General features: G+C 37.5%; 1 protein-coding gene and 1 pseudogene across 5 annotated transcripts in view; both read right to left on the bottom strand.

The window, feature by feature from the left end:
* The window catches only part of Mcu (mitochondrial calcium uniporter), a 166,524-nt gene that overhangs the window by 122,695 nt on the left and 16,913 nt on the right, over nt 1-26,916 (bottom strand). The gene's annotated exons all lie outside the window — the stretch shown is intronic.
* Nucleotides 322-26,913, bottom strand: LOC141424814 (ubiquitin-conjugating enzyme E2 C pseudogene; annotated as a pseudogene).

Below are 26,916 nucleotides of genomic sequence, written 5' to 3'. Positions count from 1 at the left end.
ATGGAAATACCTTCTACTATCAGACTTCCTATGCACTTATCCTTTTCAGTAAGCACCTATAAATCATAGGAACATTTTAAAAGTATAATTTGCTTATGACAACTGAAATCTGTATTTAGTCGTGGGAAACTAAATGCTGCCCTCTCAAGAGCTCAATTATTAAAGTTGTTAACTATTGTATCTGATGGGGAAAAGACTGCTGTGTTTACAATTAAATATGCGAATAAATAGATACATTAACTCCTGACATTTTCCAGAACAGCCTACATGATGCCAAATATTGCTGGAATCTTTTTACGCATGCAAGAAATCTTACCTATTAGATGTTGAAACTCTTCATCTCAGAGCCATGCTCTCATTTCCCTACTGCCACAGTGTCCTGGCAGAGCTAATTAAGAGACACAACCACACTTAACGGCAGCATGTTGGCTTCCCCAGCAGAGGAGCAAATGACTCACAGTTCCTTGGAGTTTGAATTCACTCTTGTACTACATTAGCTTTTTATGATCTGGCTGGACTGGAAGTCAGAAATCCAAAAAACAAACAACATACAAACTACTCTTGGGGATAGGAGTCAGAAGTCAGACAGAAATAAAGAATTTAAAAAACTGGTAAATAAGAAGCTTGACTTGGGAAAACCATTTCTAGGGGATATTCTGTTGTATCACTGTTATGCTCACATACAAATTGGGGAACTTCCTATTTTGAAATAATGGAAGAGAAAACTTCACAAAAGAAGTTCTGGCTGGTCACAGAACAACAAACAAGAAAGCTCATAATTACTCCAGCAAGAGGAAGAGACACTATCTGATGGAATCAAAATGAAGGAGCAAATAAATCTTAATTTTCTTCACTGGCTAACTTCAGGGGAGAGAGGCTGAATAACCACAGACTCCCAAAACCCCTTCTGTGAGAGAGTAAGAAGTAGCATTTTTTTAAATGGAAAATGTTTTTCTGTATCATAAATAGAAAAACCTGAAGGACTACTCCAAGGGAAGCTATTAAAATTCTAAATTCACCTAGAACTGAAATTAATACTTGCAAGCTATAATTCAAAAAAAAACACAAAAGCTTCTAGTCTGACTTTATTGCCTTTCCAATTCCTAACATAAGATTTAAAAAATCCTATTTGCAGGCAGGGGATGTGACTCAAGTGGTAGCGTGCCTACCCAGCAAATGGAATGTCCTGAATTCAAATACCAGTACCACAAAAAAAAAAAAAAAAAAATCCTATTTAATGCAATATAGTTTAGATTCAATTGTACTAAGCATAATCCCAAATTTTATTTTTTAAAGTGTATAAATGGTCTACATTAAATTTGAATATGAACTTCACTACAATGTATGCTAATCAGCTTTTTGTTTTTTGGAAGCCAGTCAACAAGTCAGAGTAGTCAAAAAATTTTTAAGATAAATTACATCCATACTCCTCAAGTCACAATTTCTACTTCAGTATTTTATTACAACTCACTGTGTATCTACACAGTGCACACCACAATGGCATGACATTTAAACTATAGTATTTGCAGTATTTAAGCACACACAGTATTTGCCTTCCAATACATATCCAAACATATTTTACATTATTATGTTTAGCTGATGATAATAATGTTAAGAATGTCCTTCTAATAGTTTAAACAAATTCACGAAGAATGGAATTTTTTTTTCTGGTAGAAAAGGAACAGGAGGACATTCCCATAAAAAGAAGCAAAAAGTAAGAGAACCATAAGGTCTGTCTGGGGGCGGGAGAGGGTGAGCCTGAAAGGCTAGACAGGGTTCAAACCTCCAAGGGCTCTCAATACCAAAGCTTGCAGGTTTTAAGCTTATTTTCCAGGCAGCAGAAGACTTTAAGTAGAGGAATGACCATTATGAGCTGTGCCAAACAGAATTTCCACGGATAAGAAATTAAAGTTCACATCACATTTCTTTATACTCTGTTATTTATAATCAATTCTTAACAGCTGAAATAAGAGGCTAGGATGTGAACAGTATGGCTGTTAGTACACATCTCCTTTTTCAAAATAAAGACGAATCCACGTTGCTTTGCTTACCATGAACTTACTAAACAGATCCTTTGTCTTCCTGTCTCATTTCACTAAGCAAACAGTACCAACCAGAGGAAAATGGCTCTAACATTTTCTCAATCTACAGGCTAAATGCAGGAAGTAGGACACACACAATGACTGTACATGACTGGTTCTTCCTCACTCCAGAAGGCTACTGTTTTGTTGTTTCTGTGGTGCTGGGGATTGAATCCAGGGCAAGTATGCCAGGCAAACATTATACCACTGAGGTACACCCTTCAGCCCCAGAGACTATTTTTTATTTGTTGGACATATACCAAAGGAGGAAAATATGGGAGGAATTTTTCAGTGTCCCAGGGCATCTATTCATATAACTTTACTCCAGTTTCCCCTCCACTTTCTTCAAATAAATTCTTCTGACTACTATAAATACAAACTTTATTCCATTAACGAGTTAAAAAGCTTTTCCAGGGCTTTTTATTTATAACACACTGTAATTCTGTCCTTAGTTCCAGTCTAAGTTTTCTCATTCTTTTAAAATATTTCTCCAGCTCAAAATTTCCAGAAACCTATTTTAAAGATACATATTTCTTGAATTGAGGTAGATAAGTGATTGGGGGGCAAGGGGGAGAGGGTGGAGAGTAACTACTAATAATTATGGAATTTCTTTTTTGTGTGATAATAATATTCTGGTGTTGAATGTGGTGATCACAACTCTATGATCATACTAAGAAAATACTTTAGCAATCTGAATAGTGGACAATCCTGGATATAATGTTTGCTGTTTGACATGCTGTGCTAGGAGAAACTGTTCTGCTAGCATTTGATCAAAGAGTTATTTAAAGGAGTAATGTATGGTACATAAATCAGAGCTCAAAAAACTGTTAAAAAAAAAAAAAAGGCTGGGAATATAGGTCAATGGAAAGCACACGGCCCAGGGTTTTAACCCTGAGCACCAAAAACTCCACAAAAACAAACACTTCTGAGAATGCAAGGTGATGACTGGGAGAGTTTAGAATATGTTACAAACAACTACTATGGTATCATCTGAGAAGGGTCTGAAGTTTAGAGAAAATAAGTGAAGAGCTATATTTAAGAAAAGTTTTTCTAGCCATTTACAGCATACACAACATAGGCCCTCCATGCTTTACTAACAAGACCAAAACACTGGGGGAAACATTATAATGAATTATAAACAAAGACTTGCAGAAGCTTTATTAACACTGAAAGCAATGGGCCTGTGAAAGCTCTTTGATTAAATTCTAGTGGAACAAGTCTCCTTAGCACACTATGTCACACTATGTCAAACAGCAAGCAGCTTTATGTTGACATCAAGAAACAGCACCCATCCACTGAAGGCATGGCTCAAGCAGCAGAGAGCATGCATAGCAAGCATGAAGCCCTGAGTTCAAAGCCCAGTACTGCCAAAAGATGATAATAATAATAAAAAAGAAACAGCATCCAAGATTGTACAAGATTGCTAAATCCCTGGTTTAAAAAAAAATCATCAAAGGCAAAAAAATCTTAAGCAAAGGAAAGGAAGCATATTATAAAAAAAAATCTCTTCATTAACAAAATGTTACAGATTTTAAAAGTATGTGACAGCCCTGTTAATATAATACAATTTTTATGTTTTTAATCTATCAGTTTAAAACAAATTTAAGGAGCTAGGTATGGCAGCAAACACCTATAATCCCAGCACTTGGGAAGCTGAGGCAAAAGGATAGACAGTTTGAGGCCAGCTTAAGCCATAGCGAGATCCTGTTTCAAAAAAAAATTAGTTTAAACTTCAGAAAATGGTAAAACTATACAGTCCAAGAAAACTTTCAAGAAAGAAAAAAAAACTAATTTCAATCTGAAAGGGTCCTATTAGTGTCTGGGAAAAGTGAAAATTATTCTGGAATAATAAATTCCATTGGTACCATTAGTGTATTTGTCTGCACTGTACAGAAACAGCAAAATCTTCATTTTTTTTGCATACAGTACCAGGGTTTGAACTCGGACTTCATGCTTGCTAGGCAGGCACTCTACAGCTTGAGCCACTAGGCCAGTCCCAGATACAGCAAAAACTTAATCACTATGTCTATCTAATAAACATGGATACCTGCTAAAAATTTTTAAAAAGAAGACTGCGGATATGGTTCAAGTGGTAGAGCACCTGCCTAGCAAGCACAAAGCCCTGAGGTCAAACGCTAGTACCACCCAAAACAAACAAAAAAATAACTGTCAAATAAAAATAAATGCTTCAGCCTTTCTATTAAAAATAATGATTTTTTTTTAAAATAACAATATATACTCAAAGCACCTAGCCACATTGTAAAATTTTGGGGATGCTCACATCAATCAACTATTGCCATCTTCACCAATTCAGTTTTTAAATCCTGAGTTAAGCAAATATATTTATTTATATATAAATAAAAGCATGTGGCAGAAGTGAAGTATTTAAATAATCAAAATTCTAAACTAACATTTACTAAGAAAAAAATTGAGGGGGAAGAGAGGAGGTGTAGCTTGGAGTTTTTGTTTACAACCTATTTACTAAAGCAGCTTAGCAACATTTTTCCAACAAATGTCTCTAGGAGGCAAGTATGGGTCATAGTGCTGCTTTCTCAATAAGCATAAAGGGCCAACCCTTGGCCTCTGGGGGATATAACAGAACCATCTGAGGGAAAACAAGATGTCTAGGTTCGAAGGAAGTACTTTCCTAAGAGAATACAATTTTTTCCACTCCTACTTTCTTTTAGAATTAACAGCCTTTACACAATACAGGAGGAGTTTTAGACTGCAACAGTTGGGGGAGGAAATGAATCACAGAAATTTGTCAGAATCTTAGTATTTAGTTATCTCACAATCCAAACCTGGAGGCTGAAGGTAAATCTGAGCAAGAATGCCCTGCCAAAGCCCAGCCAACTTTCATTGTCATCATCCAGAGAAGTTCAGAAAGGAATAAAGGTAAACATTAAGCAAAGCAGCCGTCCAAAGGCTAAAAGAAAAACCCATATAGCCAACCCCTCTATTTATATACACTTTTTAAAACATGCAGGCACAGGAAAGGGATGATCCTCCTTGTGACTGTCATAAAGGTTCATGCCAACAGCCCTATACTAAGAGACAGGGTAACAAGAGAAATGCATAACATTAATTTACCATAATTTTACACAACTGAAGACCCAAAGACCCAAGGGTGAACCACGTATTTTTAAGCTTAGGTTTGATGAAGCCTGATTAGGCAAAAGGGGTGTGAACACTGCTAATAGGCAGAGCCCATCTGTTCAGATGCATCCTGGCCTCTCTCAGCAGTATTTCTTCTTCCTGGAGTTGGGATGCAGGACTCCCCGCCTCGCATTGTGAAATGATGGTCTTATGGTCTCATGATCTACCACCATACAAGGTACATCAGAGAATTCTTTTATGGCTAACTCTAAGACAGAAAGGCAGAGGAAGATAAAAGTAATAATACTTTTAGGTTTTATGGCTGGCTTTGGGAGAAAGGGGCTCTGGTGTTTATTACCTGTCTTGGGGATCAGGAATTCTAGTTTCTGTGGCTTGTATTAGGGGAGACTGAGGGATACGAGACAAGAGGACACAAGAATACTACCGAAACCTTTCTTTCTGAGGTTATCACTTCGGGGGTATTGTTTCTAAGCCCCAACACATGCAAAGGGTTTAACAAACTAAAAGGGCTTCCATTAATTTACTAAGTTAATTTTAAAACTTTTAAAGTATTAATTTGTGTTGATCTGCAAAACAGAAATATTTGTTTACAACTGCTTTTTTTATAGAATATATACTCATTCTAAAAGCTAAAATTAAGTACACAGAAAATGAGTATCTGCAATCCCTTTCCACAGAGACAATTAAAACTAAAGTCAGTATTTTGCAGTATTCTGATTATAAAACTTCACAAGGATCCACAAAGGTATTGTGCGTAATAAAGAACCTTCTCCACTCTGTTGGGGAACTTGAGATATGAAAATATTTTAACAACATGTATATGTTTTCTTTATCCATTTATGTGATGATGAGCACCTAGGCTTGCTTTGCCTCTAGTAGTAAGGGCCAAATCACACTGGGCACTCGAATTGAGTATGATGTCAACTGAAACCCTTCAGGAAGTTACATGTTACTGGCTATTAAACCACAGTGCACTCATCTACAATTACACTATTATTTTGGAATCATATGTGGAATTTTACTCCAATTACTCCATCGTGAAAAATTTAGTCTGTCTTTGTAGTCTGATAGCTATTTTCAATCTCTATTTGGAAAAAAACCCACACTTTAATTATATGACTTATTATTACTGCCAGCTCCGGGTCATATACAGACATGCAAAGCAAGTCATTAATATTCCAAACCTGTTATTAATAAATATATTGAACACTGAAATACTATCCAACAATAAAAAAATAATAAAATGCTGATACATGCTATGGACATGAATAGGCCTTGAAAACATGCTTAGTGAAATAAATCAGACACAAAAAACAAATGATTCTTCTTATATAAGACACATAGAATAGGCAAATTCATAGAGATGGAAAGTAGAGTAACTTAGAAGGGTGGGGAGAGGGAGTGATTGCTTAAAAAAGTTTTTTTTGAGGATGATAAAAAAGGTTTAGATGGAGATGGTGGTGATGGTTATACAATACTGTAGAAGTATTTAATATCACTGAATTATACACTTATGAATGGCTAAATATTGTTATACATATTTTACCACAATAATTTTTAAAGGAATCACAAGGTTATCATGCTCAGTGGAAAAGCCTAATCTCACAAGGCTTCATATTGCATGATTCTATTTATACAGGATTCTTAAGATTGCAAACCTATACAAATGAAGACCAGATTAGCAGTTGCCAGGGGTTAGGAATTAGGGGAAGAAAACTGGGTGTGTTTATAGAAGAACAGGAAGCCAGATCATTGGGTAAACTGGATATTTTTTTTTTTTCAGTGCTGGGGATTAAACTCAGGGCCATCAGTGTGCCCAAGCAAGCACTCTAGCACCAAGCTTCATACCAAGCCCTGTTTTGTTATCTTGACTGTGATGCTGGATACAGGAACCTACATGTGACAAAAATGCATCCAGATCAAAATATAAACCCCCACACACAAATAAGTACAAATAAAACTGAGAAAGCCCAAACAGATCTGTGGATTATATTAATGTCACCATCCTGGTTGTGGCACTATACCAGTTCGGTATGTTGCTACTGGGGGAATCTCTGTTATGGGCACATTGGATCTCTCTATAGTGTTTCTTACAATTGCATGTGAATCTATAATTCTCTCAAAATTCTCACTTAAAAATAAGTAATTTTTTAAAATAGTGAACAAAATGGCAAAGTATAGTGATCTTCTGCTACCAATCCCCACTGTTTGCTATTACTATGGTCACGAACATTAGACATCTGCATCCTTTCTATTCCAATTCTTTGAGGGCTTGTTCAGCCAATAATGGTGTGCTTATAACATTTCACTCCACTACTAGCTTCACAACCACATTCAGAAAGGAAGGATATTCTGCAGCAATCACCTCCTCAAATATTCTTTACTGTCCTCTATCTACCTATTTATCTATCTCTCTATCTACACGCATGCTAGGGATTATACCCATGCTCTCAAGTTTGGGTTTGAGAGCTCCATCACTGAGCCACAATCCCAACCCAATACTTTTTTTTTTTTGGCTGTGGGAAGGAGGCAAAGTACTGGAGTTTGAACTGAGGGACTATGCTCACTAGGCAAGCATTCTACCACTTGAGCCATGTCTCTGATCCTTTTTTGTTATTTTTCAAAAGTGTCATGCATTTCTTCTCAGGCCCAGCCTTGAACTGCAATCTTTCCTATCTATGCAGGATCACAGATGTGTACGATGACAACCAGATTGTTTATTAAGATGGAGGGGGTCTCACTTTTGCCAGGGTTGATCTCAAACCTTAAGCCTTCGAAGCTCCACCTCCCAAGTAGCTGGGGTTATAGACATGAGCAATCACACCTGGCCATCTTTTAATCACCAATTCTAGAATCCTGCCCATGTCACTAGTGTTTCTTTGGTCTGATATCTACTTTTGTTCTAGTTTCTAGAAGAATAATGTACAATTTTCTATCACTTCTCTTATTTTCTAAGACCACAATTTCATTTGCAAGTTATTATTCTCCTTCTTCTTTTAAGGCGAAGTCTCACTATGTAGTAGCTCGTGGCCTCAAACTCACTATGTAGCTTAGGCTAGCCTCAAACTCAATCTTCCTGCCTCAACCTCTTGAGTGCTAGGATTACAGACAAGCACCCCTACTTGGCCATATCCAAGTTCCAATACTGTAAGAGTTTAGTTTGGTTTTGTTTTTTTCTGGGAGAGAGAGACAGGGAAAGAGAGGCAGACAGACAGACAGACTCACTTGCATTCACACCCAATTTCACATTCTTTTCCTTCATAACATCTGTTCGGTAAAATCCTGCTTAAATCCAGCTCCCCTCCTACTCTACACCATATATCCCAGAGGGTGACTGAGACTAGAGAAAATTCTCACAACCACACTAACAAGTCTCATCTTAAATTCATCACTCTCACCCTCCATAGGCCCAGAGATTTGTTAGCAATCCTTCTTCATTGTCTTGGTCCATTCAACCTTCTACTTCCCTATAACTGCTCTCTATGTTCTTTTCTCTCTTCAAATCTACAGCACCTCCTGTTCATTGCCACTTATTATTTCACTGGGTTGTGTGGAGTGTGTGTCAGTAGTGAGGGGGAGGGGAAATAGAAGCTCTCAGAAGAGATCTTTCCTATTCTTCCAACTCCGACTTCCCCTCACTAACTGTGCCTGTACATACATGCCCTACCTTTCTCCTTGTTGCTATGGATAACCTAGTTGGTTCCTATCTAAAGCCAAACTCTTCTACTGTGTACTTAACCCCATCCCTTCTTGCCTATTCACAAACTATTTCCAGGAATTACCTCTTCTCTATCATGAGCAACAATATTTCTTTTTCTTCTGAGTCCTTCCCAACATCATATAAACATGCTGAATACCACTCATTTGCAATTAAACAAAAGCTTCCTTAGCTCTGTTCTCTCCTCTAGTTACTGCTCCCCTTTAAAGCAAACCTCCTTGAACAAGTTTCTAAACTCACTACTTTCAGTTCTTCTCATCTCAGTCTTTTAAAAATATACTCTAGTCAGGCTCTTAGTTCTCAAAATTGCTTCCTCCAAACTGCTTTCATCAAGATTTCCAGTGACTTCCACATTATCAAACCCAATGGCCAATTTTCAATCTTGGTCTTAAACCTATTAGCAGCATTTTACATAGCTGATCACTTCCTCTTCTTTCATGTGCTCTCTCTGTATGGCCTCCAGGACATCACTTCAGTTCTCACTGGTGGCTTCTCTATTCCCTTCACTGAGTCGTGGAGAGCCCCAGGACTCACTCTTGAAGCAGTTTCTCCTATACTAGCTTTAAAGTTCATTTATATGTTTTAATTGTATGTTATAAATGTTTTATTTATATGTGCTGACCCCAAAATTTACATTTTAAGCTTAGATTTTTTTCCCCTTTAACTCCAGACTCACATGTCCACTGCATCTCCACCTGGATATCTAATAGATGTCTCGAATTCAACATATACCAAAATGAACACCAGATTCCCCCCACTCAAAAGTATTTATCCTCCCACAATCTTCTCCTTCCTCTACGTTTCTCAGACCAAAAACTTTATAGTGTCCTCCTGACTCCTTTCTCTCACACAATATTCTCCATCTGTCAGAAAATCTTTTTAAATTTCTTCTTCAAAATGTGTTTAGACTCCGTCTTTCACCATCTTCGTTACTACCATTTTGTCCAGTCTGCCATCATCTCTCACTTCTTATCACAAAAGCCCTTTAGCTTTGTCTTTCCTGCAGTCCTTATTCCTCCAATGTCTATTTTCAGCACATCTACAGAATGTATCTTTAAAAAATTCTAGGTAAAATGACACAACTTCTCTACTCAAAACTCTTCATGGTTTCCTGAATCATTCATAGTAACAGTCAAATTCCTTCACATCATCTGCCAGACCCTACCTTTCTGACCTCACCTCCCACTACTTCCTCCTTTGGCTTAGTCTGCTCTGCCACTCTAGTGTCCTTCTAGAACATGCCAAGCTTATCCTGCCTCAGGGCCTTAGCACTGGTTAGATCCTTTACTCTGATATTTCACCCCACAGATCCCTCATGGCTCACTCCCTCTACTTCAAAGTCACATCAGTATGGCCTTTCTTAACTATCTGATATAAAAATAGTATCCCTCCTCCTATCCCAGCATTCCCTCTTATCCTTTTTTATTTTTCCTTAGAGCATTTATTGTTATTTGATTTACTATACATGTATTTGCTTATTGTCCCTCTTTCCTCACTGTGCTGTAAGTTCAGGGAGAGCAGAGATGTCCCTGTCATATATGCCATGTACTTTCCATTCATCATCACATATTATTTTCATAATGACTAGAATAGAGAGGTATTATTATGTCCATTTTATGAACAAGGAAACTTTGTTTCAGAGATTTTAAAAAGTAGCTTTCCCCAAAATCTATGGCTAGTAAGTTGCAAGCTATTCTTCTGATTAAAGTATAACTGACTCCAGAAACTGTTATCTTTCTCTTTTTTTTTTTAATCTTTATCGTTACCACCATTACTAATGCTGTAGTTTGGATACTGAATGTCCTCCAAAAGCCCATTGTTGAAGGCTTGCTTCATGACACTTTTAGGAGATGGTGGAATCTTTAGGAGGTAGGGCATAGTGGAAGGAAGTTAAGTCACTGGGGACTTGCTGTAAAGAAGATAATATGAACCCAGCCTTTCCTCTGCTTGCCTGCCATGAGGTGAATGGTCTACTCATCACATATTCTCTCCCTGGTGTGCTGTGCCACCACAGTTCCAAAGGCAATAGAGCCAACTGTCACAGACTGAAGCCTCCAAAACTATGAACCTAGAACCTTATGAAAAAACAATAAATAAATAAAATTTTTGAAAATAAGCAGACTTAGGTTTGTTTTATATACCTTCTGTGAAATTAAGCTGTCAGAAAGACTAGTAAAGATTGAGATGTTCCAATTTAATCTATGTAAAATTATCTGAACTTCCCCAAAATATGTAAATTAGAAACATTTTATATAGAAGGAACTATACATTGAGTGCCAAGAACTTGCCTAAATACTATTCAGACCTTGCCTTACTTTATCTTCACAACTTTAGAAGACAGCATAAAGCACTGAGTTCAAACCCCAGTACCACAGAATGAAAACAAAAAAAACACCAATCTTACATGATAGATTTTTATCCATCCCATTTTATAGAGGAGAAAACTGAACTCTGGAGATTAACGTGGCTTTTCCAAGGTCAAAGAAGAAATGGTGGAGCTAGAGCTTGAAACGCAGCCTAACACAGTCTGCTCTTTCCAACCCTCTTCACCTTCCTCCAGCACTTCTTACAGGTATCTGTTATCTTTTTCCACTAAATACTAATCAGACACAAATGCTCTTGGTGAAAAATTACACCCATATTATTGCTACTAGATGTATAAGAAGCATTTGAAAGGGCCCTTTTGATCTCATGGATGCTCTGTCCAATTTAATCAAGCTAATCAATAGTCTATATTTGCTACTCCAAAAGATGGAACACATGCTGGCTATGAAAACTATTCTCATAATCTAGTTAAACCAGCTATAAATTCCTTAAATATCCACATTCCTGGTGAAGGAAGGTAAAACAATCAAAACGTTATGTGCAAAACCTTGCAGTACTAGATACAATAGATTTCTTATATTCCCAGTGAGGTCTTTAAGGTGTATGCCAGAAACCAACAGCAGTTGTATGATAAATTCAGCAGTCATGTCGTCCCTGCTCAAGCAGATTCCTTAGAAATTTAATTCAGCTCACCAGATCGTGCCATGCTTGAACTAGATTAGCAGCGCTTTTCAATTTCTTCCACTTATCTGTCTTTACACATCAATAATCTCCATTCCAATTTTTTAAATTATGACAATCTCTTGGTGACAGCATTCAAAAGCTCTGAATGACAATGAGAAGGACATAACAACTATCTTCTTTAAAAAGTGATTTTATGAGTTACCAGTTCAAATAAGTGGATAGGTGCTACATTCATAATGAAATAAAAAGAAGCTTTAAAAAGACATTCTTATTCTTATAACATCTGAGACAACCCATTTGTGCTGGGATTACAGGCATACACAACCACACCCAGCTTATAATGCAATTATTTCATGAAATGGAACAATCAGCATACATTTGGAGTTGCAGCCTTTTGTTATTTCAAAGCAGCCAAGAGAGCTAGCACAGTATAAGTAACTGGAAGCACAGTACACTGTTCCTGGACACAAAGTAAGAAAAATAAAGAAGTGACTTCTTTCAAGGTCTACAGGATGGGACACTAGAATAAAAAACAGAAGGCTTTGTGTCTCTACTCATTGGACATGCAGTCTTTCTAGTATTTATCTTTCTTAGATCCCTCATGCTGTTCTCCTGAACAATATGTCAATAATTTTAGTCACTCCATGATACCCAATAGTTCATAGTTTAGTAATAACAGAAGTGCCTTTCTTATCTACACACCTATAATTATATCTCTATTCTTGACAGAGCATCTCAGAGGAAAAAGGAAGTAAGTTGAATGTCCTCAGACTTCTGTTAAAACCCCTCTCCTGTGTTACCTCATACTACACTTCCTCTCACTTATACACTCCAGCCCCAATAGTCAACCTACTGCTCCTCCAACAAGCCATGCTGATACAACATCCATGCCTCACCCCAGTCCCAGGGGCTTTCCACTTATTCCATCTACTGAAAAGCTTCTCACCCATATCCTTCTGTGGATTTCTCCTTGGCATTTGTCAGCTTAAGTATCATTCTCTCAGTGAGGCCTTCCAACTAGTCAAACCTAAATTGGTCTTCCAATCACTCTCTATGCTGTACCTTTAAATAGACTTTTTTTTTTGGCAGCACTGGGTTTGAACTCAGGGCCTCACACTAGCTAGGTAGGCACTCTACCACTTGAGCCACTCTGCCAGCTAAATAGCTTTTCTTGTTTTGGGGAAATTTTCCTCTTATAAAGCCTACTAAGATAGAAGTAAAAATTCACTTTCCCAGTCTCTTTTGCAAACAGGAGGCAGGTTTGTGGCCAATATTCTAGGACTCTAACACACCCACATGATATTTCAATTAGGAAGTAAATGATGTAATGGTGACCCAAATGGAACCCATTCTGAACATTTCAGTGTGATATTTGTGGAAATGGCATAGGTTCTCATAGATCTATCCCATACTCAGCAAAGACAAAAGTTCTAATTCCTGTTCCCATGGCAAAAGTAGAGCTTCCAGTGATTTCTGCCCAGTGGTACAATTTGGGCATTGTTTCTGGCTAAATAGACTCCAAGACTGATTCTCTGGCTTCCATGAAGAGTCTATGAGAGTCTATGAGCTATCTGATGTCCATCTAAAAAAGAAAAAAGTCTACCTGCTTACACTAACTAGAGTGAGTTCTGTCCCGAGCAACTAAGAGCTCTGACTCATTCTTCCTAATATTTTTTTTCATGAGATCCTTACTATGTAGTATTTCCTTAATTATTTCATTTCTTGGCAGCCTCACCCCATAAAACATAAACACTCCTTGAAGACGGGGACATTGTATAGCTCACTTCTGTAAACCCAGCATTTAGAATAGTGCTTCATATACAATCGGCACTTAAAGGGAAAAAACAAACCTTCTACTACTATGCAAACATATACTCAGGAACCAGTTGGAAAAAATTCAAAACATCAGTGCCACAGGACTTAAGAGCTAAAAGTGATCAATGTGGATCAGAACAGTCCAAGAGGCTTTATGAAGGAGAAGACACATATGTAGAATAATGAAAAGATGGATTGCAAGCAGGGGTGTAGAAAGGGAGTAAGATGCCTTCCAAAGGATGATAACAAAAGAATGGCACTGGGAATGAGTGTGGCAAATACAGAGAAGTACGGGATTAGGGATTAGGGAAAAGTGTGTTGAGCTCAGTAGATGAGACGATTATGAATGGTTCTGAATGCTAGACTTGGGGAATGTTCTATTTGATGATGTTTTAAGAACACTAATCCTCAATGAGTATCTGTTCTTTATTCTAGATGTTATCTGCTATGTGAAACTATAAGAACTACCCACACATTTTCTACAGAGTTCCCTCTCTGAACATTGGTGCTCTATATTTATCTGTTCAAGCTGAGAGACTACTAGAGAGATTCTTATAATTAATCCTCTTGGAACCGAGTGAATAGCCAATTTAAAAATAAAAATCTATTACCAAAATGGTCTTTATTTCCTAACCCCTATCATCAAAGTCAGGTTTTTAAAATTGTATCAATGCCATTTACCATCTAATCTATTAGAACATTACATTGGTTCCAAGTACATAAACTAGAGCTCTGACAAAAGAATTTTGTTTTGTGCTAAAGTAACACAGCCACTTCAAACACAGAAAGGTGACTGATTTTATAACAGAACACTTTTAGCTAGATTGTATGCATCCAGCAAATCCTATAGCCAATGACAATTAAAAGCTATATAATTCTGCTTTATGATTTTATATGAACCAAAAGGGATCCTTAGGAAGACTCTAAGGATTGGTTTTGGAAAGTGATCTGGCAGTAATTACTAAATGTGTATATGTATATCCTTTGAACCAGCAATCTCGCCCCATTGATCTCATTTTAAAATGTACCAGTATGTAAGGACATATACAAGGTGCTTACTTCAATGTTCACAGTGACAAAAAATGTGGAAAAAAGTGAGTCAGTAGGGGATCAGGTAAATAAAGGTAAAGCCATACCATGGAATAATCTTTTATGTAATGACATATTATACAACCAGTGAATTAGTGACTTAAAGCTATTCTAACTGGCTTAGAGGAAGTTCTATTATTTATTACTACTTAAGAAAAGCATGACACAGAAAAGGATGCATAACGTTCCAACTTTATAAAACTATATAACTACACAACATGTGCTTGGAGGAATGTGTGTTGACAGATTAAAAAATAAGGTAATTATTCAAGTATGGAGAAAAATATGGCAAGATATATGCTACATGGTTACCTTGAAGCAGACTAGGGAGGAAAGAAGGGGAGGGAAGTAGGTAAGACAGGAGGAAATAAATATAAATTCACAGTTATATAAAAGTATGTGTAGGTTCAGAAATTAATATTTTTAGAAAAAACTTGAAAGTGAAGAGTTCTTAAAATCAGCTAATCCAATGTTCTAGATGATCCAGAGGTTCATTCAACATTGAATAGTGCCTATTCTGTGCAATGAACTGGGAAAAGAGTTGGCATTTCCTTTATGATAACAGATCTATAAACAAAAAAAAAAAATCCGATTCCCAACAATGTTCACAACACATTAAAGTTGATCTAATGAGAGAATATTCTCCCATATGTTTAGCTGAAATTTGCTTCTCTCTAAGAAGAAGTAAATCTAGTCTAAACTGTATCCACATAGTTGTCTTCAGATATTTCAGGACAAGTATCATTGTTTTCACTTATTAACACTTACAGGTAGTTCCCTACTTTTATACATAATACAGCCTGAAATGTACCCAAGAGTTGAATGTGAAGATTCAGACTTAAAGTACTTAAAAGTGTCTTGTTTTGTCTTGCTTTTTTTAAATGACAAACTTAAAAAAAAAAAAAAAAAGCAAAAAACCTTGCAATTCAGGTCACAAAGGATTAGCTTCCTTAATATACAAAGAGCTCCTACAAAGAAAAAGATCAACATTACCATAAGAGTTAAGGAATATGAGTTTTTAGTTCATGGCAAAGAAAATACAGTACTTGAAAAATATCTGGAAATGTAGTTCAGTGGTAGAGTACTCGCCTAGCACATGTGAGGCAATAACCAGCAGAGTGAAAAGAAAAGAAAAAAACAAAAACAAAAAACTTCTCAGCTTCACTCATGTGAGAAATACAAATCTAAGTTTCTACTGAGACACCATTTTTCACCAGTCAGACATAGAACAAAAGTTTGATAACACTGTGTAGGCAAAGATAGAAGCAGAAATTAATTCTCATACTTTCCCCTTTCAGGATCACATTCTAAATTTCATGCATAAGCAATGCAAATAACAACAAAAGAGTGGAAAGGAATGTGCAACAGAAGAGACTTGATTTTTTAAAAATAGTATAGTACAGGTTGGGTGTTCCTTCCTAAAATGCTTAGGACTAGAAATGTTTCAGATGTTGACATTTTCAGATTTTTTTAAATATCTACACATATATAATCAGATATCTTGGGGATAGGACTCAAATCTAAACACAAAATTAATTTATGTTCATATATACCTTATACTAATAACCTGAAAGTAATTTCACACATTTTATTTTTACAAAAAAATTTTAAAACCCAATGTATTTATTTAGTATACATCACAAAGACTCAACCAGAGACTTAGTTTTAAGAAAAAAAAAAAAAAAAAACCAGAAACAGGGCCGGGACCTGGGAGCTGGTGTCTGGTGCCTGTAATCCTAGCTACTCAGGATACAGAGATCAGGGGAATCATGGTTCAAAGCCAACCCAGGCAAATAGTTCATGAGACCCTATCTCAAAAAAATCCAACACTAAATAGGGCTGGCAGAGTGGCTTAGGTGGTAAAGTGCCCACCTACGAAGTGTGAGGCCCTGAGTTCAAACCCGAGTGCCACCCAAAAAGAACAACAACAACAAAACAGAAATAGATAAAAAATAACAACATAACTCAAGATACAGAGTCCTGTAAAGAAATCAAGACCACCTAAGGAATACATAAAAAGAAGACACAAAGTAAGGTCACATAGTCCAGATCAGAGCTCTTAGCCAGAGACTTGCACTGAGGAGGTTTTTTGCAGCTACTTCTTAAAAGATGTGGGGTGTTCCCAGAGCTCAGAAGCATGTGTGTTCAAAGGGCTAAGGATGTTGGGTTCTCCTAACAGGTTCTGGAGGGAGCGGGATGGTCCTGCCACCATACAGGGTGGACCACTTGTCCTTCTGATGTCCAGGCAGATGTTACTCTGGGTGTCCACACTAGGACAGCAGCAGGGCACAGGAACTTCGTCAGGCATACTGTAAAGGGAGCCATTGGGGAACTCTAGGGAGAGCTTATTCTCACTCAGATCTTAATATACTACGCCATCTGCTCCATATCTGAGTCAAGGAAGGCAGCAGACATCAGCTCTTCCTGTAGCCTTCTGCCCACAGTACACCTGGCAGTGACCCCATTAGGCTCAGCTCCTTTATAGTCAGCAGCAACATTACTGGCAGCTGAGTCACGGTTTGGGGAGGCCATCTGGGTGGCACTGGTAGGGAACAAGAAGCCAGAGAACACAAGTGCAACGCAACTTCACACAGTATTTTTAATGCACCTGTACTTTGATTGAGATCCATTACCTGAGGTCAGACATGAAGAATTTTCCACTTGTACTAGAATTTTCCAGCACATCAGTGTTCAAAAAGTTTCATATTTTGGAGCACTTAGAATTTCAGATTTTTGGTTTAGAAATGCTCAACCTGTATATCCACACAACTATATGAAAGCTATATGAAATAAGGCAAGTTCATTTCTTAATATTCTTGGTTACCAAATCTATAGACAGAGAATGGCCTTAGAAAATGTCTATCTTTTTACCAAAATAGAAAATAGTTCTTGAGGATGACATCTCAAGTAGATGAACTGTTAACGACTAAACATCCATATTGTTGTGTTAGAGGTGTGGCTCAAGTGACAGATTGCCTGCCTACCAAAGTGAGGCCATGAGTTCAAACCCAGTATGGCCAATAAATAAATAAAATAAAATAACTGTATTATCAGTTGTCATTTATGTTGTTACTTCTCAGTATATAAAACCATAGGGCAGTAACCAATTCTATTTACACAGCAATATAGTACAATGGTCAACAGGCAAATATGGGAAAAGAATGTCTTTATTATTCTTAAATGTGCCACCAAAAACAAAATTGATTTTTGTTTTTTGGAGGTGAGGATGAAACTGAGGGCCTTCAGTTGTACCACTGAGCCATTCTACCAGCCCCATAAAATCTATTGTAAAAAGTATGTACAAACACAAACACTAATGTAGCTACTCTTTGGAATATTATGTTACCATTTAATGTGTACAACAGGTTTATCAAATATTTGGATAATGCTAAGCAAAGGAAGCAAAACAGTTACATGGTTTTATGTTGGTATAAACATGAACTATTCTTTTATCAGAAAACTAGGTAAACAAGGGCTGGTAAGAGTGGATCAAGTGGTACAGCAACTGCCTAGCAAGTATGAGACCCTGAGTTCAAACCCCAGTAGCACAAAAAAAAAAAAAAGTAAACTCCATAAAAAAGAAGTTTGGAAGGAACACAAAAATGTAACAATGGTTGTCTCTGAGTAGCAATTTTCTTCCTCCTTCAATTTTTCTATATATCTCAACTTTTTCATGATATTTAATTCTTTAATAATGGGGGGAAGCTTTCAAAAATGGGTGGGCCAGGCATGGTGGAGCACACCTGCAGTTCTAGAACTCCAGAGGCTAAGGTGGAAAGATCACTTGAGGAATACAAGGCCACCATGGAAACATAGTGAGATTCTGTCTAAAAAAAAAAAAAGGATCATGATTCTGAGTATGTTAGAATATTCATAGCATCAGATACATGAACAGAAAACTAAGTTTATCTTTGTTCTGTCTGACAAAATGTGACTGGAAGAAAAAGAAGAAGAAAGAAAACAAATCCTGGCAATAAGTACAATCAACCTTGCTGCCTCATTTAGGCTATACTTAAACCAAATCAAGTGGAAGTCTAAATTGTCTTAATATAGAAAAAAATAAGGCAGCAACTAAGGTCAAGGAAAAAGACAACAATAACCTCATGAGAAGACATATACCTTTTTAATAATAAATCAGTATGCTATACTAATCTACACACTTTAATTTTATAGAGAAAAACTTCCTCATAAACCCATTTTGATCTTCAGATAAAGCATACAAATTCTATTTTTTCTTTACTTACACAATACCAAATACACACTTAACTATATAGAGAGAAAGAGTTGAGTGTCTGTGAGGAGCTTAAGTCAAAAAAAATTTAAAGTGTGGGATGGGGATATAGTTCAGTGGTAAAGCACTTGCCAACCATGTGCAAAGACACTGGGTTCATCTCCAGCATCACAAAAAAATTGTTTAAAAGAAAGAAATTTAAAGTTGCAAGTACCAATAACAGGCCTTAACTGATTCATTTCTATGTGTCACAGATATTTTCATCTAAAAATGAAAAGCTTCTTTTTCAGCCTTGAAAGCAAATATATCCATTATCCCCACCACAGACAACACTGCCTAGAAATAGCAGTAAAAAATCCCTACAGCAAGACATCAAACAGGCACAAAAAGACTACAGTGTTTATTAGAAATCATCTGAGAACAACCAATAAAATAATTTTTATACAGGAAAATCATGGAAGAACTTATTAAGAATATTTGCGCAGAGACTTGAAGGAGATAAGAAATAAGCAGACCTACATGTGTTAAGGAGAAGAGCACTCTACTCACAGAAAACTGCAAATGCAAAGACCTGTAAGGTGGGTGCATGTCTAGAATGTTTGTAGAACCGCAACGAGGTCACTATCACAAGAACAGAGTGGGCAAGAGGGAGATAGCAGCAGATGGGAGACAGACAGGGAGCCAAATGCTCAGCAGTGGTGTGCTGAAGCCGATAATGGCTAGAGAGCAGATTGTTATACATTCTAGAACTTTGAATCAGCCAGTGTGGGAGTAATTATACCAGGAAAAGATGCAAATGCTACAAATCAGAGGCTTTCTCCCCTCTGGGAATCTGGTTTACCATCACTACTTCTGACTACCTGAAGAACTTTGTCTTTTATTCTAAGTGAGATCAGAAGATACTGAGCCTTCTGCCTGGTGTCATCACTCCCACTGCTAAGGTCTGACCATCAGGAAGAAGGGACAAAAGTAGGGAGACTAATTTGGAAGCTGTTAATAAAATCTAGATGAAATATGTTGCTGGCCTGAACCAAAATGCCAGTGGTAAGACAGTGAGAAGTAGTACTCTCTGGATAAAAAAAGCTGTTCTGATTTGAGTGAGTATGCGGCAACAGTTACCAAGCTTTACATCTACAAATCAATAATATCTAACTCTAGCCGGGTGTGGTGGCATGAACCTGTAGTCCTAGCTTCTAGGGAGAATGAGCAGAAAGATTGCTTGAGCCCAGGAGTACAAGGCCAGCCTAGGCAGCAAAGTGAGATCCTGTCTCAATAATAATAGTAATGATAATGATGATATCTAATTCTAACATCAGCATCTCATTCCTGATTCTAAAATAAGACAGCTAGGCTCATTAAGTACGTCAAGAAGCTCAAGGAACCAAGACAAAGTCTTAGGTTCTGTGTTAGGCAGACTTTTTGTTGCTATGACAAATACCTGAGAAAAACAGCTTAAAGGAGGAAAAATTCTTTTGGCTCACAGTTTCGAAGTTTCAGTCTATGGTTCACTTGCTCCAACACTGTGGGCTTCTGGTAAGGCAGACCATAATGGCAGCAGGACTGTGTGAGGAGGAGGAGGCTGTTCTCTTGGCAAACAGGAGAGAGCAAGCATGCCTGTGCTAGTGATCTTACTCATCTTTCCCCTTTTATTCCATCCGGGCCCCCAGCCTATTGGAAGGTGTTGCCCACATTCAGGGGGTGGGGGTGTCTCTTCCCCTGATTTGCTGTCCCAGATGTCAATATCTCTGGAAAGCCTCCACAGACACAACCAAAAGTATGCTTTATTAATCTAAGCATCTTTCAACCCAATCAAGTTGACAATTAAGATTAACCATCACAGATGCACATTATGTCTTGAGCTAAGGGTTCTATTATCATTTGAACCAATTAACACATACATGGAATACCTATTATACAATAGGGTCCTGCAGGAGATTACAAAAAAACACCATAATCCAAGCCCTTTCCTAAAGGATGTGACTATCTAAAATCTAATTTAAAAAAGATACAGATTCAAGGAAGTAAGATCACAAAACATCAGGGGGCTGATGAGTATTCCCTCAGAGGGACCTGAACTATGTCTTGGGGAGAGGTTTTTTTTTTTTTTTTGTCTTTTCTTTTTTGGTGCTGGGATCAAACCCAGGGCCTCACGCTGAACTATGTCTTGAGGGATGGAGAGAGTGTGGATGTACAGGGAAGGGAACAAGTAAGGGTGTACTAGGCAGTGAATCTGCAATGTGAAAGAGCTAAGAAAAAGGTGGGAATGCACTTGGGAGTTAGGGCACACCCTACTCAAGGCATTCAAGAAAACAGAGAAGAACTGGCATTGTGTACCTATAATACCAGCTGCACAGGAGAGCTGAGGCAAGAGGATCACTAGTTTAAGACTAGTCTAGGCAACATAGTGAAACCTGTCTCAAAAAAAAAAAAAAAAAAAAAGGCATATGGAGATAGAGGCTACAACTATGAAGTGTGCAGACATACATTTGAACTCCTAATTCTGTCACTTTCTAGACTGGAAAAGTTATTTAGACCCCTCTTTCTTCTGTTTCTTCAATAGCAGCAATTATAGTACCTAGTTTAAAAGACTGTTGCTCAGAATAAATTAAATTATAATGTACACTGCTACAGGATCTGGAAGTTACTAAGAAGTCACTAGTTACCAAAAATATTATCAATAAAGATGAAAAACATATTGGAATTATAAAAGGTCTTGAATATCATACCAAGGTGGAATTTGAATTAAACTTGATAGTGGCAAGCCAAAATTTTGTGGCGGGAAATGAGGTAGTGAGGTTTTCTTTCTCCCTCCCTTTTTCTCTGTCTCTGTCTCTCTCTCTCTCTCTGTCTCTCTCTGTCTCTCTCTGTCTCTTTCTCTCTCTCTCTCACTCTTTCTTTCCTTATATTTGTGGTGCTGGGGAATAAATATGGGTCTTGCACATACTAGGCAAGTGCTCTTCCGCTAAGCTACCATTGAGGTTTTAGAAAGGAAATCTGACAGGAAGATTAGAATGGGTTGATTACAGAGGAAACACTGAAAGCTGGGACCTATTTAGGCAAAGGTTCAGACACATAAGAATCTAAACAAGGGAAGGGTACTGATAATGGGAACACAAAAAGCAAATCGATGAGAAAGGCAGACTCCTACTAGGACTTAATTAATAAATAAAAGGGTGAGACACTAAACTGTACACTGAGAAAATAGTTAAGATGGTAATTTTTATGTTATATGTATCTTACCACAATTTTAAAAAGGTGATAGGAAAGTATTACAAAGGAAAAGGGGAAATCCAAAATTAATTTTAACCCAAGTAACTGGGAAAATCAAAGATACCAATAAGAAAACGCACAGAAGGGCTCCATTGGAGAAGAGGATTCTACATTCTGGTTAAGTGTTAAGAAAAGAAAAAGTAAGATATGCTGAGAGGCAAGACTGGTGCTCACTCACTGATCTAACAAAAGCAATCAGTGGGAAAGAGAACACACTATCACACATGAATGCACTAACAGACCCAAATCACAACTACTTGGTCTTTTTTTTTTTCCTCATCCCAGCAGACTGGTCCTTTTAAAACCTAAGCATGTCCCTCTACTGTCAAAACCCTCCAATGGCTCTCCACTTCATTTTGAGTAAAATGCAGTCTTCAGTGTCCTATAACATCACTAATGTCTTTTCCCCTTTCACTCTATTCCAGCCACTCTGGCCTTCTTGCTGCTCTGGGGAATGCAGGGCACAAAGCTGTCTCAGATCTTTTGCATGGTCTGCTCCCTCTTCCCCTAAATTTCTCACTCTTCCAAGTCCTTGATAAAATGCCTCAATGAAGCCCACCTTGCCCACTTCCTTAGTTATTGTATTTTAAGTTTTTTAATTGCAAATTGACAAATTAATTATGTATATTTATGGAGACAAAGTGATAATGGCTTCTGAATACAACACAGAATAATTAAAACAAGCTAATTAACAAATTTCAACACCTCAAATACTTATTTCTAGGGGGGGAGAATTGAGCACCTATTTAAAGTTGAAATTTATACCCCTTTACCCTGCACTTACTTTTGCTTCCACATCACCAGTCTACTTTATAAAATTTGCTTACTGATTATGCCTGTGGTTTATCATCTGCACCCTCCCCCACTGAAATTAACTCCAGGTGGTTAGGAATCTGTTTTATTGTACCTCCACTCCCAAGAACAGTGTCTGCTCTGTAAGTATTTGAGTCAGTAGATAATATTTATTTGGCTCTTCCATACCAGTTCTAAAGAAGTTCTCTGGCTCTAACAACCAGGATGCTTAAGTAATCTCATTCCAACAGCTCAGGTCCTGGGGTTCCTCTCGGGTCCATGGCTCCACCTGCCCATGGGCTCCATGCTCTACTTATGTCCAACCTGATCCAGTCTCTGGCCCACCAGGATCATGCCCCAGATACTAGGATCCAAGCGCAGGAGAGACCACACTGCCCAGCAGGTTCAGCAACTGGAAGGTGCTGTACCAGCTGCAAGGTCCAGGGAAGAGGACCCAGCAGGGGTGGCCTGGGGTCCAGCATCAGCTTGTAGGCTGGCTGTAGGTCCACAGCAGGGATCCATAGCACAGTGAGCACAAGCAGTAGTCATGTGAAGTTCCCCACACACACACTCCCTGCTGGCCAGGGCTGCACTGTGACTAATTAGTCTTTACTATAGCAGAAGTGTAGATGGACATCATGACTTGGTGATTCTACTTAATACAGACCGAGAAGAAAAAATAGCAACCTCTAAGGCATCCCCCATACCAGGGAACAATAAAAAGAAGCCATTACCACCACTGATTTTATTCATCTTATACCAATGACTGTAATACAACAGCACCCCTCATAATCCTGTAATTCTGGCCCCATTTATTCTATACTGTAAGGTTAATTCATTCAACCTGTTCTCCATATGTCCCTTAAATGTTCACAGTGAAACTGTATGCTTCTCTAGAAATGCTACAACTTTTTAATTTTTTGTACATTTTTCCTTGAAGAACATGCATGTGAAAAACATATAAGCTTCATTTTCACAAAGTGAACACCAATACCTAAACCAAGAAAGAAAACATTATAAGCATCCTAAAAGCTCCTTCATATCCTAGCCAAACCCTTTCCTCAACCCTCCCAAGCGTAGTCAACTTCCTGACTTCTGATACCACAAATTAAATTCACCCATTTTTGAAACTGATGTAAACGAAATCAGGTATGCACCACTAGTGTCTGGATTCCTTTGCGCAACATCATATTAATGAGATACGCAAAACCCTGTTTTTGTTGTTTTTTTGTTGGTACTGGTCTTTGAACTCAGGCCCCTGTTCCTGCTAGGGAAGCACTCTACCACTTGAACCAAGTCTCTAGTCATTTTTGCTTTGGTTATTTTTTGAAATAGGGTCTCATCTTTCTGCCAGGCTGGCCTGAACCATGATTTTCCTATTTATAGTTCTCTGTAGCTGAGATGACAGGAACATGGTACCATGTTCAGTTTTCTTATTGGTCAAAATGGGGTCTTGTGAACTTTTTACCTGGGCTGGCCTTGAACACAATCCTTCTGATCTCTGCCTCCCAAGTAGCTAGGATTATAGACAGGCATAAATCACTGTACCTGGCTAAGATTCACAAATTTTTATATGTAGCTTTAGTTTGTTCATTCTAACCACCACTTAATATTTCTTGTGTGATTATGTCACAACTTGTTTACTCAATCTACTGGTGATAGGCATTTGGAAAATTCCAGTTTGGACTCTTCATCCATATGTTTTGGTGACTACAGTAAGCCCGCCTTATTTGTGGATTTATTACACAAGATTTGACCAAGCACAGTCTAAATAAATAGATAAATAATCAAAAGAAATTTCAAAAAAAAATTTTAATTCCTGTGTGCACCTGATGCAGCTCAGTTGATGTGGAGAAGCTCTGTCATTTCCATGTTATAATCAGTTGTTTTTAAATTGCTGTGTGATCTGCTGAGTGTTTCCCTACCCTTAATTTTGTGAAAATTTAATCTCCCAAAAAAGCAAATGATGCTCAACGAGCAAGGTAAAAGTTATGGTAATTCTCCCAAGCCAAAAAGGGCACCTAGTGCTGGGGATGTAACTCAGTGGTTTAGTGTTTGCCTAACGTGAGAGGCCCTGGGTTCTATCCCCAGTAACATAAATAAACAAATAAGGCACCTAATATGCTTAATTGAAGTGATAAAGTGAAAATTTTAGATTTGTTTAAATCCAGTTGTATGTTTAGCAGAAGTTGGAAGACATTATGGAAAAACGAATCATGCATCCATAATACAGCACTGGCTCTACGCACCCTGAGTAATTGTAGTTTTTCCTCAACAACAGTCTCTTTGGCACCATGTTTCCCACGGATACCAGTGGTTTACTGTATATGCACACAGTTCTGTTGTGCATAAATATAAGAGTGGAAGTGCTAAGTCAAAGGACATGCATTTGTTCAACTTTAGAAGAGAATTAAAGAACTTTTTTGTAAAGGTCTTTATATATGAACAATCATTGATTCATAAAAAGGTGCTAATTTCAAAAGGCATTTTCAGGAAGAAAAGCACCCTGAAGTAGACAGCTGATCCACATGGTTCCCAAAGGAGGCAATTCACTTTAGAATATTTTCACCAGCAATTTAGCATATGATGCTTCAAATTTGTCTTTTTTAGAGCTAATGTAAAAATTAAGAAACAATTCAAGAGTCACTAATATCAATAAGGTAAGGTAACAAGATCTTGGACATGTTACGGGGAGATATAAATGTTGCAAGTCAGAACTCTGTAGTATCTTTTTTATCAGAATATTAGAAACTATAAGGGACTTCAGACCTTGTCCAACTATAGGCGATCACATAAATGCCTTCCACCTCAATAAACATGCTAATAAAACTTAATTTATCAATCCCCAGTACTGATATATACATAGAGAGAAAGACAGAGAGAGAGAGAGACAAAGAGAGACAGAAAGAGAGAGAGTCATTTAATCCTAGAACAGAAAAAGACAAAAACATTGGGAATCTGAGTAAAATATGGGCTTTAGTTAAGAGTGGTAGATGAAGATTGGTTGATTAATTGCAACAAATGTGCCATAGTAATGTAAGATATTAATAACAGGGAAGGCAGGAAGGGGTGATATACGGGAATTCAGTGTACTATCTTCACTACTTATTTGTAAGTAAAACAGTTCTAAAACAACATTTTTAAATGTCCATTTAAAACTATGCAACATAATCTGCAGATTCTAATGCACATGCTAAGAGCTATTAGACAGACAGACACAGACACACACACACACACACTTTCTGTCTATGAGCTTAGATTTAGATACACAGACATGTAAGGAAAGCATTCTACCTACGCCAATTTTGGTTTTGCACTTAGCTATACAATTATGAACAAGGGTTGGGCTTCCTTTTTTATTCCATCTAATCTAACCTTTCTGAGTTGTATATATAAACAATGATTCATTAAGACGCAATCCTTCAGTAATCTTCAAATAACAACGACAAAACAAAACAAAAAACAAATTTCAAGTGAGGTTAATATTCTAAAAATCACATCTTTGTAGTTTGAACCATCAAGTTTTTGCGTATACTTCAGGGGGAGTAAACAAAAAGAAACAGATGCCTTTCAGCTACTAGCAGACCTAGAGGAAGGGACCCTGGGCAAGGAGGCAGGAGACCTAACCTCTAGTTTCAGCCCCACCACTAATTTGCACTGTGTCCTCAAACATCTCTAGTATTCAACTCATCATTTCAAGTCTATTTTAACTATAATGATTCTTCCATGGATCAAGAGGTACTGTCATTATCACTTTTTGGCTATGCTAGACATCATAGTTAAATCTTTTATCC

Source organism: Castor canadensis, chromosome 7, assembly GCF_047511655.1.
Source record: "Castor canadensis chromosome 7, mCasCan1.hap1v2, whole genome shotgun sequence".
Classification (NCBI taxonomy): domain Eukaryota; kingdom Metazoa; phylum Chordata; class Mammalia; order Rodentia; family Castoridae; genus Castor; species Castor canadensis.
Note: the sequence above shows the minus strand (reverse complement) of the source record. Positions and strands in the feature narration are given on the sequence as shown.